Consider the following 16,046-nt stretch of genomic DNA (forward strand, 5'->3'; position numbering starts at 1 on the left):
CACCCCTAAGTGCTGTAAATTCAATGAAGCAGCTGAGCGTCTTAAGAATTGGTGCTTTGGATTTATGTTGGTGCCCTTGAGAGAAAAAAGTGGATACAAATTGTGACAGTTGGCAAAGGTCTGTAGAGCCAGGGAGGAGGAGTAATACTTAAGATGTGAGATGATGAGGACCTGAACTAAGGATTTGGCTGTATGGAGAGAAAGGCCTGGACTTTATGGTGCTGATTCCCTTTACGTTTTGGTCTGCTGAAAATGTGAGTTGTCCCATTGTTTCCTGTATTGTCCAAATGAGAGGTGGTACTATCACCTAACTTGGAGGTCTTCAAGAGGAGCCTAGATAGGCACCTGGCTGGGGTCGTCTGACCTCGGCCCTCTTTGCCTGGGGCAGGGGGTCAGACACAATGATCCTTCATGGTCCCTTCTGACTCTGCAATCTATGAATCTATAAAATGCATATGTATATAGCAATTACAAGAAAAGCATTATTTTCAGAAGACCTTGCTGACTTCTGAGACCTGGATTGGCCTTCTTTCTCTGTCCTCTGGTAATTTTCCATAAGTTGTACCACAGACTGCAAGTTACTGTCTCCAAAAGATATGTGGTCTCACACTTAGAGAGATATTTATTACAAATGCTTGGTTAGCAGGCTAGAAAAATGTCATCACATAGGTTTACTTTAATCAGCAAGTTTACCGTTTTCCTACCATATACCTCAAATGCTGATCTTTATGATATGCGTTTCTTTGCTCAGGTTTTAAAGATGGGGCCTAAGCAGACCCGAACCACTTGATTTTCCAATCTAAGGGTGCAAGATTTCAAGAAAAAGATGCTTTTTAACTGCCAAAGGAGCATGTCTCCTATTAAGAGCATTGAGGGGGTCTGCAGATAGAAACCAAAATTTACAATCCTTTTATTTGCAGAGGCTTCTGCTTGTTACAGAAATTACTGAGAGTTATTCATGTGAACCTCATAGGTATTTTTCGAAAATGATTTTAAAATAGGTAATCACATGTTCAATCTTTGTTAGCACAAGATACATTAAAAAAGCACGCAAGCTGGGTATGCAGTTTTGATTAATGCTTTCAGGGTTTGTTTGGGGGTTTTTTTACACCTACAGGTATGTAGAATGGATGTTTCACACAGAAATACTAATTCCTCTTATATTCTACCAGGACACTGGAGATCTGTTTTGAAACACTGAGTGGTATTTGTCTTTCACTCTCCCTGTTTTATATTCAAAGGACTTCTAATTCAGCTCTGACGGGCTCATTTCAAATGCTTCAGTGCAGAGAAGGACGCATGGGCTGCAGAAACACTTTGAGCAAAACTTGCATGTGCAGAAGGCTTCTGATGTTATGCAGCTAGTGCAGTTAGTTTAGTTATGATGGGCAGGACAGGGATGAAGTCAGGATTTGCTGAGTTTACAGAGTGGTCCACATATTCCACAGTGCTAAGCTCCCTCTGGGCTCTCCAAGCACTTATCAACATAATAAAGCAGCCTGAAGGAATAGAGAGGACAAAACCTATGAATGCATCAATGCTTTGATGCTGTTCCCTCCCAGGGAAAGGTATGGCAGTGGCTTCGTTACTGCTCCACACTGTGGGGTAAGTAGTCTTTCCTTGATGTAATTTGGTAGGAAGGACAAAAATTTTCCCGTTGAAAGCACTAGAGATGTTCACGTCATGGTTTGTTCCTGTCATGCACACAGTAGAAAAACAAAAATCAAATTGACCTAATTGGCACCTCCATTTAGATAATAGCTTGCCTAAGACGAGGCACCTAGGCCTAGGAGGTTAATCCAAATTGATAAGGTTAGACAGAAGCAGGGACCAAACTCAGTTTTTCCCTGTCCCAGGAGAATATACTCATCACTGATCTACAGAAGCATGCTTCCTCTTGCTTGCTTTCCTTCTGGCCTCCATTTTTGGACTCTTAGCTGCCAATTGGCCATCTTCAACAGAGGGATGGAGGGCACTCCTCTCCAACTTGTTCTACAGCCTTGTAGTTAAGCATATAGGGGAAGAAGAAACATGTGTTTAAATGCCATTAGGATGAGGAGGTCCTGAAACACAAGGTGCCTGTGGGTGGGGAGTGAGGGGCAATGGCATGGGCAGGGCACAGACATATCAGAGCTGCTCAGCACCACAAAGCGGGAGCGGCCACAGCTGGACCAACATCCCGGTGACCAAAGTGTTCTGGAAGAGTACCAAAATAAACCACCAAAATGTAAAGGTATTTAGAATTTATTTTATTATAGTTATTGAGGCACTGGTAGGCTTCCAAATTGCTTTAAAACTATAAATATATCAGTAAAATAACTGATACCTATATATATAGCAGTGTTTCATTTTAATCATGGGAAAACATGGATTTTGGGGTTTTTTAATCAGAGAATTTGCAATTTTTAAACAGAAAAGACTAGGATACCTGGTGCTTATCCAGCTCCCATATGGATTGAAGTGGAGTTTAGATAGGAGCTAGGAGTTTAGGAATTCAAACTGGATCACTTCTGAGCATGGGGAGAAGCCCAAATTTAGATGGCTATGGATTTTTTTTCAGGGCAAAATGGAGGCACCAAAATAATTAATTATTTTAGCTGTCTAAATGGTTTTGCAGCCAGTGGAGCCAACTGGATCTGGGTCACTTTTTGTGGCTTGTGTATTTATATTCTGTCCAAGTCCTACTTAGGCATCCTGTTGTCCAGTTTGACTCTGGCATTCAAGAATATGCAATTACCACTCCTCTACTTCATCATGTTTCAAAAGCTGCTTCTAGTAGTTTAGCATGTATCTGATTTGCAAGGTTTTACTGGTTTATTATAACCAACAGGAAGATCACAGTCCTTTAAGTGGCTTTTTACTGTAGTTAATTCAGAATTACTTAATGCAAATAGTTAGATATTTTTTTCTCTTTTTTTTTTGGTTTCAAGTGATTGAACTCTAATTCAAATGAGCTCTTCACTTAGTTTCTCAGTTTATCTCCACATCAGATAAATGCTTCCTCCCCACCCATCAGTTGGTCATTGATTTTTTAACTTCTTTCTAAAAGTTAAATATCTTAGTTATTAATCATAGAACAGAACATACTGATTCTTCTCCCTTTAGAGGTTAAAGGCAGTTCACAGGATACCTTAAAATATTTCCACTTTTTTTGTTTCCACTGAATGCAAGGAAAATGTGGCACTGACTTCATTAAAGAAAAAGAATAAAATAAAAGCAGAGGCAATTTTCATAAATTGGATTTCACAGCACAGAAATAAAGATGTCAAACATGTCCAGCTTGTACTTGTACAGCGCTCCTACACAGAAACCACAAGATTTCAGTGATAAGTCACTGAAACCACAGCATTCAGCTCTTTATCCAGGAGTACCATTACCCAACGGGTGCCATCACTTCAATGCAGTGTCTGATCACACAATAGTTTTTCCAAGGTTCGTTTAAAATGCTGATCTGTGAAAAAAATGAAACTTATTATGCAAAGCAACGGTGCTATATATACACATACAGAGATGCACACTCACATGTACGTTGACTTTTAAAGAGAGAAGATTTTTTCCATGGATGCAACACAGATTTTGCCTTTTTAAACTCATGTAATTTTGGAGGTCCTTTAACCATGTTTAAAATGTTCCCTAAACTGCCACAACCAATGAAATACAGGGTAAATTTACAGTAGCATAACTAGAGCAAGGCAACTGTGGCAGCAGCCTTGGGCACTGACCTGGGGAGCAGAGGAAGAGGGGGACCAGAAAAAGATCACATGTCACCAGACCTGAACAATCACGCTGAAGGCAAAGTAACAGCTGGCAGTCGCTGCTGCCGCAATGCATCCCCCCTGCCCTGGGTGCCCTTCTGATTATTTATATGTAAAAGCTGCCTTAACTCTAGTTATACCTATAAAGATGTTGCTAGACTGGAAACAGCATAACTATACAAATATACAGAAACATTACAGGGTAGAATTAGATCATTAAGTCTTTAGTAGTATAATGATATAGGGGGAAAAAAGAACAGTCTGAACTGACATCATGATAAGATAAGACTTTTATGAAGCTGACATGAGAACAAGGCCTTTTTCCTATACCTTCTTTCTTAATGAGTAGTTTTAGCAAAATGTCCAGGATCCAGTTCTACTTTCTCATGCAACTGTTAAATTTTAACAATGTAAATAAAATGTTTTTTTATTTGTACCTGTGGGAAAGGAGAATTGGCTCCTGAAATTTTAACAGAATCTACAGCCATTGGAAGTATTGCCATGTCTGGCAAATTCCACTGGAAAGTTTTTAAAATAAACATAAACTGAAGTGTTTATAACTTAAAGTCTGCCTAATTCCGCTAATACCTGAGAACCAGCATGAAACCCATTAGAAATAAAAGTGATATTCACTCAGTCCCTTTCACTGAGACATGCAAAATATAAATCAACTCCATAATGAACAGTGAGAAAGGATCATAGAAATCACAGAAAATGTTAAACTTTAAATATATATTTACCTGTAAATAATCCATAGTACATTGGTAATAAAGTGATTTCCAAAATATTTGTAACATAACATTTTTCCCTTTTACCCTACTTATGGTGAAGGATTTCACAACTATGAACGCTTTAATACAATGCTTACCAGCCTGCCATGCAAGGCATCGTATAGAAAAAATATGCCAGCCTGTACAGTGTTTTGTATATACTCTGTTTCTGATGCAAAACCCAGTGGAGTTAATGGAAAGATGCCAGGGAATTCACTGGACTCCAGATCAGGTCCAAAAAAAGGTGGCGTGTCAGGTTTGGTCTTAAAGTTTTTTAGCTTGGATTACTTTCAAGATTTCAGAATTTTAGTGAGAAGAGTATCTTGCATTCAAGATTGTCTAAATTTGTCCCAAATACATAGTTGGTCCAACAAAAATTTCACCCAAGAAATCCTTGCCTTTTAGGATTTTAGCATTTTTACCTAGGAATAAATTTTCTGAAAATATAGTTTCCATTGTTTCTTATCATTCCATTTTGTTCTGCTTCCTCCATTCACAATATATTACCCTCTCAATTTAAGATGAACATTTTAAAAGCATATTTTGCTTCACTTTAAAACCAACCTTTTAAAGGCATACTTTGTCTTCTCTGTTTAATAACTAGGGATCCAGGTTTTCCGTTTGCTGTGGAAAAATGTGGATTTTCTCCTTTAAAAGAAAAACAAATCACAGATTTTCTCCTTTAAAGGAGAAAAACCCAGGAAACAGCAGGTATTCCCTTGCAGGCTAGCAGAGTTCCAGCCTGCAAGGGGCTGCTTGAGGCTGGAGGGAGCAGGACACAGGGGACAGGGGGCGCCGTGTGCAGGCATGGGTGCAAACCAAGCAGCTCCCGCAGCTCCCTCCAGGTATGCCTGTGGGGTGGAAGAGAGCACAGGTGACACGTTGGGGGGCAGGGGAACACAGGCAACATGGTGGTGGGACTTAAGTGACACTTCAGGGGGATGGGGGAACATAGGCGATAGGGTGGCAGGGGCACAGATGACATGACGGGGGCACGTGCCCCCTCAGATTTCAGCACCCACAGCAGGGTATAGGATGTGGGGCTGCAGTCTGGTAGGGCCAACTTGCAGAAGGGAGTGTGCTGCCATGACTGTCAAGGTGAGGTACCCCCTGCCTGCTTGGCAGCATCAGGGGCACAACTCCACCCTGCCACCACACTTTGCCATAGTGGCACGGCACTCCCTCCCATGCTGGGTCCCCCCTACTGGGCTGCAGAGGCAGCTCCTGCCCAGAGCTGGTCTCACCAAGTTGTAGCCCTGCACCCCTTACCCCAATGTGGTCACAGAAATCTGGGAGGGTATGTGCCCCTCTCCACCCTCCCCATGTGTTGCCAGTGCCCACACACCCTGTTTCCACCCACCTTACACACTGGGAGTGGTGGCAGGGGGTAGTGGGTCAGGAGTGTGGGGCACCTGCAGGGCTGGGGGCGCTGTGGCTTGGGAGTGAGGGGCAATGGCATAAGCAGGAGCAGGGCACATGTCAAGCGTGGTCAGCGCCACAAAGCAGCAAGGGGTACAACCACAGCTAGACCTGCAATCTGGTGAGTGAAGGGGACAGGGAGAACTCTGATTTGTTATGATCAAAAAACAAAATCAAATGTTAAAATGTATATGTATTTAGAATTTATTTTATTATAATGATTGAGGCACTGGTCGGCTTCCAAACTCCTTTAAAACTGTAAATATATCAAGAAAGCATTGTGTTCAACTGATACCTATATATATATATATATATAGTGGCGTTTCATTTTACTCATGAAAAAATGTGGATCTGGGGGTTTTAAATCAGAGAATTTGGGGGGGGGGGGTTAAACAGAGAAAACCAGGATCCCTGTAAATAACACATCAAGAGTTATGTCCCAATAATATCACCTCACTATTCTTTGCAATGGCTGGAGTTGTTGGTATTTGTTAGTTGTTAAACCATGATGAGAAATATACTATGAAATGGTTGGCTACAATCACTAAGGACTGGATTCAGTGATCCTTCTACTCGTGTGTTCCTACATGTAGAGAGAAAAGTGGGACATGTATGTCATTTGGGAATTTTGAGGCTATTCCAGGCCTAAGAAAGCTGTTCCAAAACTGAAGCAAAATGGAACAGTAAGAAGAGAAGATATGGAGGAATGCAGAGGAGCTGTAGGAGGAGAGAAAAGAAAGGTTGTGGGAACTTCAAGGTGTTCATTACAGCTAATTTATGTACTTGTTCTCAGTCCTGCAAATGCACATATGCATGTTACTGTTGACTACAGTGGGATTACTTTTACCTGTGTGTATTGGACCCAAAGCCTGTAAGAGGCTCTGGTCTCTTAAAGGGTAAAGGATACTTTATATGTAAATTGTTATTATGACTAATTACCATAATAACAAACTTTTTGGTTGATAAAACTAAATATAATGCAGCACATAACAAACATCTTCATTTAACATCTAAGAATAGAAGTGTATCATTTTTAATGTACGTGAAATTACTGTTAATATTAAAGTGCTTTAGCTTATAAATAAAGTCATGGTGCATACCTGTGCTAAGCAGATTGATATTGGGATAATAGGGTTATACATAAAGCAAATGTTTATCACCAAACAGGAGCATTTCCAAAAGTCTTTATATTTGTTTGACATCCCCAGTAGGTCCACAGTTCTCACTGTTACATTAAATAAAGTAACAAGGTTGTGACCCAAAAAAGTTCAATTCAGAATGATGTAGCCTGTGTAAAAGATCAAAATATGTTTCTGCCTGAAAAGGAAGGTCACTTTTACATCTGCCATGTTGCTATTATTTTTCCATTGCCTATTTTTTCCATGGCAGCGTAGCTTAAGCCTAACTGTCAAGTAGAACCACAGAGTATAATGCAAATGTAAATGATTCTCACCACTGCAAGTGTTAAGATTATTATTTTCAAATATGGTAATAGTTATAACTGTATGAAATGGCTGACTCAAAGTGCAAGAGCATCTATAGTATCAGCCTTTGTACAAGTTCAGCCTGGGTTTATGAAGCAGCAGTAGACTGTTAGAACTTTTCCAAAGGCTATTGAAGCCAGTGGGATTGTCAGTAATTTTTTGAAAAGCTCCTAGTTGTCTATGTTGCAAGGAGATTTGACTCTGAAAGTTGAGAGGGTACAAATTCTAAACCTTTTTAAACTCAAGACCTGCAAGTTAGTTTTCCTCCAGTTGGCTGTATCCCCATATTAAAAAATACCTTGCCTCAAATCCAGGGACCAAAAGTATTTCAGTATTAAAAGTATTTCAGTGTGTACTGTAGATTTTTTTTGAAGCTGCCTTTTGTGGAGTTTTTTCCTCATATGAGCCTGGTTTGTTGGGCTCAGTATCATAGTAGAAGTATTACTGTATTTCTCCTCAAAATTCAAACTAAAATGGCATAGCCTATTCTGTGTAATTATTAGGATCAGCATCTTCAAAAGGAGAGAGGAGGGGAGAGCAAAACTGTTACAGAGGGAATTGCATTTATTTTACTGATATTTTAACTTATTTTGTTTTGGGATGCAGGTATGTATGTACGTATATATATACATACATATATGTGCACATTTTATTCTTTTTCCTTATTCTTCCGTTAATGGAAAGTGTCTGATTTAATATTCTGCTTGACATAATTTTCTTACAGTCTTATAAGGGGACTTTTCTGTGATATAAGTAGTTTGGTTTCAGTCTGATGCATGAAGTCTTATTTCAGGACAGAGGCAAAATATTCTCCTTTATAGTTGTTCTATTTACTTGGGTAATTCCTTCAATCACTGCTTGGGAACTGTTGCATTGTCCAGTGGTAGTCAGTTTTCAGTGGTGATGAGGCTATAACATAACTCTGGAGCAGTCAGAAATATTGGTGGTGCAAAACAAGAAGATACAGCACACTATCAAGGGACCTTAGCTAAACCTAAAAAAAAAAAAGGTAGAGAGAAGGGAACAGAGAGACAAGAACAGGCCCCACTTAGCTTCTTCAGCATTGCAAAACCCTTGGATAGTCAGTTCTATCTGCAGATCTTGAAAGTGACTGTTAAGAAGTTGGATTAGATTTACCAGTACAGTGTGGGTTCTTTGTGCTGAGCTGGTGATGCAAATCATCTATAAATCTAGCTTTAATTGACTAGCTCAACTGTATCAACAGAATGGTGCATACCAGAGGGATGATCCTAATCAATCATGCCCATTAGTTTTAATTTTTTAGGCAGAGAAATGCAACTAAGCACAGATTAGAGAGTGGGAAGACAGAGCGCAAGTTCACACACAATGTTTCCAGTGACTGCAGAGAAATCTCTTGTCTAATCCTGAAATTGCTGAAAATACTGAAATGGTGAGTGTGAATAAGGTCAGTAAAGACGAAGAGAAGGAACTTATACTCACTGGGTGTGTCTACACAAGAGACTTAACTGCTCAGTAGCATAGTTTACTGAGAAGCAAGCAGGAGCATCTAAACGTGCACATGCTTACTATGCACTAAACCTCCCTAATCACAAGTTAATTTTCTACCTGCAAAGGCATGTAGCAAATTTACTCAAGATCAGTAATGGTGCAGTAGCATTTGTGTAGAAGCCTGACCAGGAGCAAATCTGCTCCCAGTCAGCCATCCACCAGGGGGTGGGAAATTGCTCTCTGCCCCCAGGAGCTGCCTGCCGCCAGGGTGGGCTCCACCACAGGAGCCTAGGCAGGGACTATGTCCCCCTACCCCAGCAACAGGGAGCTCCAAGCCCCCTGCTCCACCACTGCAATCAGGGAGCAGGGGGCTGGGAGACCCTTATCTCCCACTACCAGCTCCGCTACCATGGGACCAGTTCTGGGAGATCCTTATTTCCCAGCACCAGCTCTGTGACCATGGGCCATAGTGTTAGGAAACCCTTATCTTCCCACCCTTGCAGCTCCCTACCCCTGCAGCTCTTTCCAAGCCCCATGCCTTGATCACTGGATTGGGGCATGGGGCTAGAACCTGCCCCTGACCAGGACAGTTCTCAGCCCCAACCCTGCATGATGGGGAGGCTGGGGAGCTTGTTCCCCATTCAGCTCCATGAGGGCAGAGCTGGGTGAGGAACAAGCTGGGGAGTTTGTTCCCTGCCCAGCTCTGTTAGTGTGGAGCTGGGGGGAACAATCTAGGGAGTTTGTTCCCCGCACACCTCTGTGAGCATGGAGCTTGTTCCCTACCCAGCTCTATGAACGCTGGGAGATAAGGAACGTCTAGCACCGGCTTTACTTTGTGCCAGCTCCCCAGCCTGTTCTTCCCCACAACTGCGTGCTCATGGAGCTGAGTGGGGGACAAACTCCCCAGCTTCCAGCCATCATGCAGGGTTGGGGCTGTGAACTGTCCTGTTCAGGGACAGGTCCAAGCCCTGTGCCACGAATTGGGTGATCAACACACAGGGCTTGGAAAGAGCTGCAGGGGTGGGTAGGTCCCTTGCCCTGAGCTGCCAGTGGGGCAGCTAGCAGAGAACTCGCTGCTAGCTGCCTCGCTGGTGGATTGGGACAGGGGGCTGGCACTTGTTCCACCCCTGCAGCTCTTTCTAAGCCCCCTTCCCCTGATTGGGAAGGCAGGGCCAGGAGCTGCCTGCTGCCAGGGCAGGGAGACATTGCCCCTGTCCTGGCAGCAGGCAGCCCTCCAGGACCAGGAGACAGCTGTCTCCTGGCCTGGTGCTCCCTGCCATCCCTTGGGCTAGCATCTGGCCGGTGGCAGAGGCCCATTGCAGGGCTGCAGGACATTTGGTGCTAAGAGCAGCAAATCTGCTGCCCAGTCCCTGGATGTGTAGACGCCTGCCCGGAAGCACTTAATCTGCAGAATTTTACTCCTACATAAACTGAGTCTGGATCAAATGCATGCGCAGATGTGCCCACCGAAGTCTAGGGGTGATAGATTTTTTGTGGGGGAAAATAATAAGCTGTTTCCTTACCCCAAGAGGGCTGTGGACATGTAGCTCCCACATTTAAATAATTTCCCCCTAGGGGACCCAAAGTGCTCATTCTATACAAACGGATGTGACAGACAACTGGAGAAGTCCTGTAAAAGTGCTAGGAGGGAGAGGAGGGTAGAGATTCTGGCATTGGCATTCACTGCAAACCACTGAGATTCATTTCAAAGCATCAGAACCAGGTAGAATCAAGTGCTCACTGGGAAGCAGGATAGAGCCAAATTTCACCTTGGTAACAGTGGATACTACTGTAGCTATAGGACCAGCTGCTGCTAGCTTTTGTGGAACCGCTGTGCTTCTCATTGTCTGTGCCCTCGTCTTTCGCACTTCTGGAAGTTCTGAAGACTTTCTAGACCACTGAACAGGTACGCTATTAAACCAATTCTGTATAGCTGACACCACACGTATCAAAGGATTTCATCACAATACTTGCTTTGTATTGAAATACAAACCCACACATCAGGCCATAATATCGAGTCTTAACTAGCAGCCCTAATCTGACAATTAACTGAAAAGATTTTTCTCTGAGCAATTTTTTAGTCTTCTTTTTTGAGTCTTGGTACTGAGCATTGTTTGTGAGCACCTCCCACTAGTTATGGTGCCAGGGCTAGACTTTTCCACATATGGATGATCTTGCAAGACCAAGAGAACTAAATGGTGTAGAGAAGCTCCAGAATGTGGTCTACTTGCACTACAATGGTGTTATATGCTGTTGTCTTTATTATTTCCTAGTAGCACCCCAAAGTGCTATACAGCATAAGTCCCAATTCCCAGATCTAAGCAAGGACATCCCCTTTCCATCAGACAAAAACAAGCTCACAAGCTGAACAGTTGGTGATAGCACTGGAACAAGCTAATTCCTGAGGAATAGCTCCTTCTCTTCCATCCTTTGGAGATTAAGCGGACCCTATGCCTTAGTGGATGTTCCTACTCCACTTAAGGGCAGGACTTCGTAGGAGGACATCAAAGGTCTTCCTTCATTTTTTTACCTCAAGAAGGTGCAAGACAGAGAGGCCTTTCTACTGTACACTACTTATTCATTTGATTTTGTTATCCTCAAGCAAAACCTTTTAGAGGGGAATGGGGTAGCCTTAGTTTTGGTAAGGACTGTTCCCAACATACAGATCTGAAGAGAAGAGCCTGTGACTGGGTGGCAATGCATCTGAGCAGAGGATTTTTTTTTTATTGAAGCTTAGTTTTTAAGTACCTTACAGGCCTGAAGAAAGTCTGTAGTGTGCCTATTTCAACATAGTCAGTTGATATTTTTCTAAGTTTCTGTATGACCTTCAGCAGTACAGAACCTTAGTATCTCCCAGATATAACCCACGAAACAAGGTTATAAGGTAGGGAAATGAAAAACAAATCTAAATTTTATATATGGGGATTAAAAATCTAAATTTTATATATGCCTTATATATAAGGCACAGAAAGGTGACGTGGGTTGTGCAGAGTCTAACAGAGCTCATAACTGCTTAAATCTCTATCAGATGCTTTAACCAAAAGAGTATCCTACCTGCAGTCTCTAGAGTTTTTCAATGCTGCCCATAAATCCTCATTAGCAATATCCTTAATAAAATGGCATGTTGGGAGCCTGCTTTTTCCAGTTTTAAGGACTGTTGGCACTGTCTTTTCAAAATAACTTCAGTGAATCAATTTTTTTAATTACTTATAGAATTCCTATAGTAACAACAACAACAGCAAAAGTGAGCAAGACAGTGGAATTCATTTTCACATTTTTAAAGACCCTAGTCTGTATAGTCTTTTTGCTTTGCAGCAATTGTCCCATCCTCAGTCTGCCACCACACAAGACAGTGGCCTCTCTTCACCTTTTCTCCCACCCCTTGTGGCCAAAGTTAATGTATGCATGAAACTCCACCGAAGATTAAAAAAATTCTTTGAAAGCAGCTCTGTAGATTGCAGACTTCATGGGCTGAGCCATAGCTAACCTAGTGATGACTAAGCTGTAGGAAAAGCCTTTATTCATTTTTAATGTAAAGGAAAATGTAGGTGGGGGAACTGATCCTTTGGAGTCTAACTCATTGAAAATTTGGTAGTGACAGTGTCATCAAGAGGAAAGAGGAAGACTCAGGTCTCATCAGGCATGGAGCTGAGGTTTGTCAGAATTCCACTCTCCGGCAGGCCCCCACTCTGTGCCTGACTGGTGAGGTAATTCTAGAGAGAGAGTGTAATGATTTGACTCAGCATGTTCCTAAGCCACAAGAGACAAGTGACGTATACAAAATGCACAGTGCTCGCTCTTATCAGATGAGAGGGATATCAAGGAGTTTCTCCACTATCTGAACCCAAAGGAAGTTCTTTGTCCTCACTTCTTTATATTATTATTAACATCCTCTCTCTCTTTTTCTTTCTGTCATTCTTTATCCAATCAATTTTTTCACTGCCCTTGTCCTTTAACCTAACATAGCAGGTTATATGCTACTCCAGAAAGGGTATCAAACAGATAACTAGATGTTTCCAAATTTAGCTCCCTATTCTAATTATTCGGCATGCCTCAGAACTATTATATAATAAACAGACTAGATGAAGACACCCATGATTTTCTGTAAGTACCCAATGGACCACTAGCATGGTCTGCCATGTTTCTATGTCCCTTATAGATGTATTGTATCTGACAGTGGCAGGACACCTCTTGTTTCTTATAGTAATAAAGTGTAATAAAATGTGCAAGAGGACTTGCACCAATCTCAGTTCTCATATAAACAAGTTTTAATTTATGGGGGGTTTTTCCTCACATCAGAGGACTATAGTGCAGTGTGATACACAAAGCTTTAATAAATGTAGACTATCAGAAATAGTGGGCGCGTTTACATGAGACCCTTATTGCACATTAGCCTAATAACACTGTGCAGTAGCATGTCACTGGCTAATAGCCTACTAACAGTCTACTGCTCAGTGCCATTAGGCTAATGTGTAGTAAGCATCACTAAATAACCATGTGCTGGCACTACTATGCAGTACCTCTAGGTACTGCACATTTAGTTAATACTTTATTAAGGAAGTACTAAACTAAATGTGCAATATCTAAGGTACATTACTGAACGTGTAGACATGCCTGCTGGCTAGCAAGCCATCACCTGTGTTTTCTGCCATGGATCCATTGCAAAAGCTAATTAAATACAACAACCCTATTCAAACGAAGCATCTACAAAGGCTCAGTTATCTTTGATGTTCTTTTAGAACAGAAACACATTTTACACCAGTAATACCAGGCCTAAATGTGACCCACGGTGTCTTATGATTTTGTAGTTTCCTGCATCTATATTTAATTTCTCAGGTCTCTGGACCACCCAGACATGGGTAATTAAAAATAAAATCTTTTAATTGTGTGACTTAGTCTCTCTTATTGTTTTGTTATTCAGAGATTACTCATGGGTTACAGCTTTGGGACTAAATTCCCAAGGAAACAGACATGGCTTTTGAATGCTCTCAGAAAATAACCCAGGGTAATAATTCTGGAAATGGCTTTGTGTCAAGCTGAGAGTAATACTGCAGAAGTGCTGCTGCCAGAGAAGCTGTGTAAATCAGCCACCCTGAGCTCCATAGTTCCTTTAAAGCTAGTTCAATTATGTCTATATTACACCATGATTTGGGCTTCACTTCCAGTGCAGGCATATCTTGAATGAGGATCAAAGGGTAGACAATGTCCTGCCCACTGCCTTAAGAGGTCTCAGTATACTAAAGTTGAAGGTAACCTAGCTGATAACCTTGTCAGTCCATCTTCAACTTTCATTTATTTCAGATCCTTAGGGCCTCATTCAGTACTAACAGACAGTTCATCTACAGGAACTAAAAGCTAATATTACTCATGAAAATATGGCTTCTCTTGCTCCAAGTTTAACCTTTTATTGGTATCTATAGGAAACAGAGCTAAGCATACACGTGAAACACTGTTCAATCTCAAAGTACAGCAATGAGCCAGAGCATTGCTCAAAGTGCTTGAATACGTGTCATTCATTCACTGGCATGGTTAAAGAACTATTTTAGAACTTCAATAGCTGCCTCAGATATAATTCCCAGAATGCATGAATGCAAAAATGCATCATATTCTGGCTATTATTGGTGAAAGTACCTTAGATTTTACCTTGGACCTTTCATCTAACAAAAAATATCCACTGACTTCTGAAATATAAATTGCTAAGAACGCATGAGGTGCATCCTATTACCATGTAAGAACCCAGATAAAGAGTCATTTTATTTTTTCTTGAATTATTATTAAATTGATCATTTAAATATTTTTTCCTGTCATTATATTAGAACTACCTCATGGAGGCCATTATCTCATTAGGTACTTTACAAAGACAATGCCTATTTTGGATGATTTGTTGGTTTAAGGATTTTTTGAGGGTGATATTTTACAGTAGACCAACTGCATAGTAGACCCAGACATGAACTAAAAACTTTTGAATGCAGCCCACTGATTTGAGGAATAGTTTTTATTCTTATAGTTTACACTAGTAGATTTTTTGCTTGGTCTTTTTTTTCAAGTTGAGTAAATTCCATTTACCCTTTTAGATATGTATGAAGTTTCAACAAAATCTACTTCTGCCCATAATTTTTGTGCTCAATACCAGGCTTATTGAATTCTGTCAGAAACTTTCCATCCTCTTCAAAGCCCTTCCAAGAGCTTTAGATCAGGGCTTTTTTAAATATTTGCTCTCACTTAAAAGTACATATTCCCCTCACTTAAAAAAAAAGATATTCCATTGTTTATAGCTCCATTTTGCCTATGTTTAGTATGGTATTTCCACTGAGTTTAGAGTTACTGTATTATTTACAAGATTATGGAATAACAAAATTATAATCTCAATATTTTTGCTATGTTGTTGTCGGCAGTCCCTTGATTCCAGGATGATTTCTACCTCAGGTCATTGATGGCTGATTGCTACGTACACAGGTGTGAATCTGTGCAGCTTTTCCACTATGGAGCTCTAGAATGCACATAGTTAGTTCTGTGTAAACCAGAAGCAACATCTGGAATTGCACCCAGAAATGTATTAGTGGACAAAAAGTCTTTGACACTGATGTCATATGCTTATCCTAAGTGGAGAATCCCATTATGCACTAGCTGGAGTTTCTAAGCAGGCAGTGAACCCCAAAACAGCGTCACTTGCAATATCTACAGGGTAAACTGACACCATCTAATAGTTACACACACGGCACAGTCCACATCCAAGTGAAAGTTTTCCAGTTTACCAGGCAGATGAAAATAACAGAGACAAATTCTGAGCTAGCTGAAGGGCTAAACAAGCCACATGACTGGGGTCATCCTTGACAAAAAAACACAAATGACAGTTCCAAAAAAAAAAGGACACAAGCTAAGCATCACCTACATGTTGCTAGCACTGCAACCTAAATTATCTCACCACCCCCCGCCCTCCTCAATAGCTTTATACATAAGTTGAACAGTAGAGGTGACAAAACAAAACCCTGCAAAACCCCACATGAAAGCTCTGGAGTAGATGAAATACAGCACAGAGTCACCTCATGAGTTCTCCTTGAGAAGAGAAAAGAAAAATCACTCAAATCTGTCTCTCTGTACTTCTGCTAAGCTCCAACAATGAATCATAGTTATTGATAGCAGTAACA

At 41.2% G+C, this 16,046-nt stretch overlaps 1 long non-coding RNA gene across 1 annotated transcript in view; it reads right to left on the minus strand.

Moving 5' to 3' along the window:
* Positions 1–2,865: 2,865 nt before the first annotated feature.
* Positions 2,866–16,046, minus strand: part of LOC109301135 — a 134,579-nt gene continuing 121,398 nt past the window's right edge. The window contains exon 6 of the long non-coding RNA XR_002098442.1: positions 2,866–3,451. This is a non-coding gene — a long non-coding RNA (uncharacterized LOC109301135). The remainder of the gene's footprint in view (positions 3,452–16,046) is intronic.

This window comes from Gavialis gangeticus, unplaced genomic scaffold (assembly GCF_001723915.1).
Source record: "Gavialis gangeticus isolate Ggan-Ray unplaced genomic scaffold, GavGan_comp1, whole genome shotgun sequence".
In the NCBI taxonomy this organism is placed as follows: Eukaryota; Metazoa; Chordata; order Crocodylia; family Gavialidae; genus Gavialis; species Gavialis gangeticus.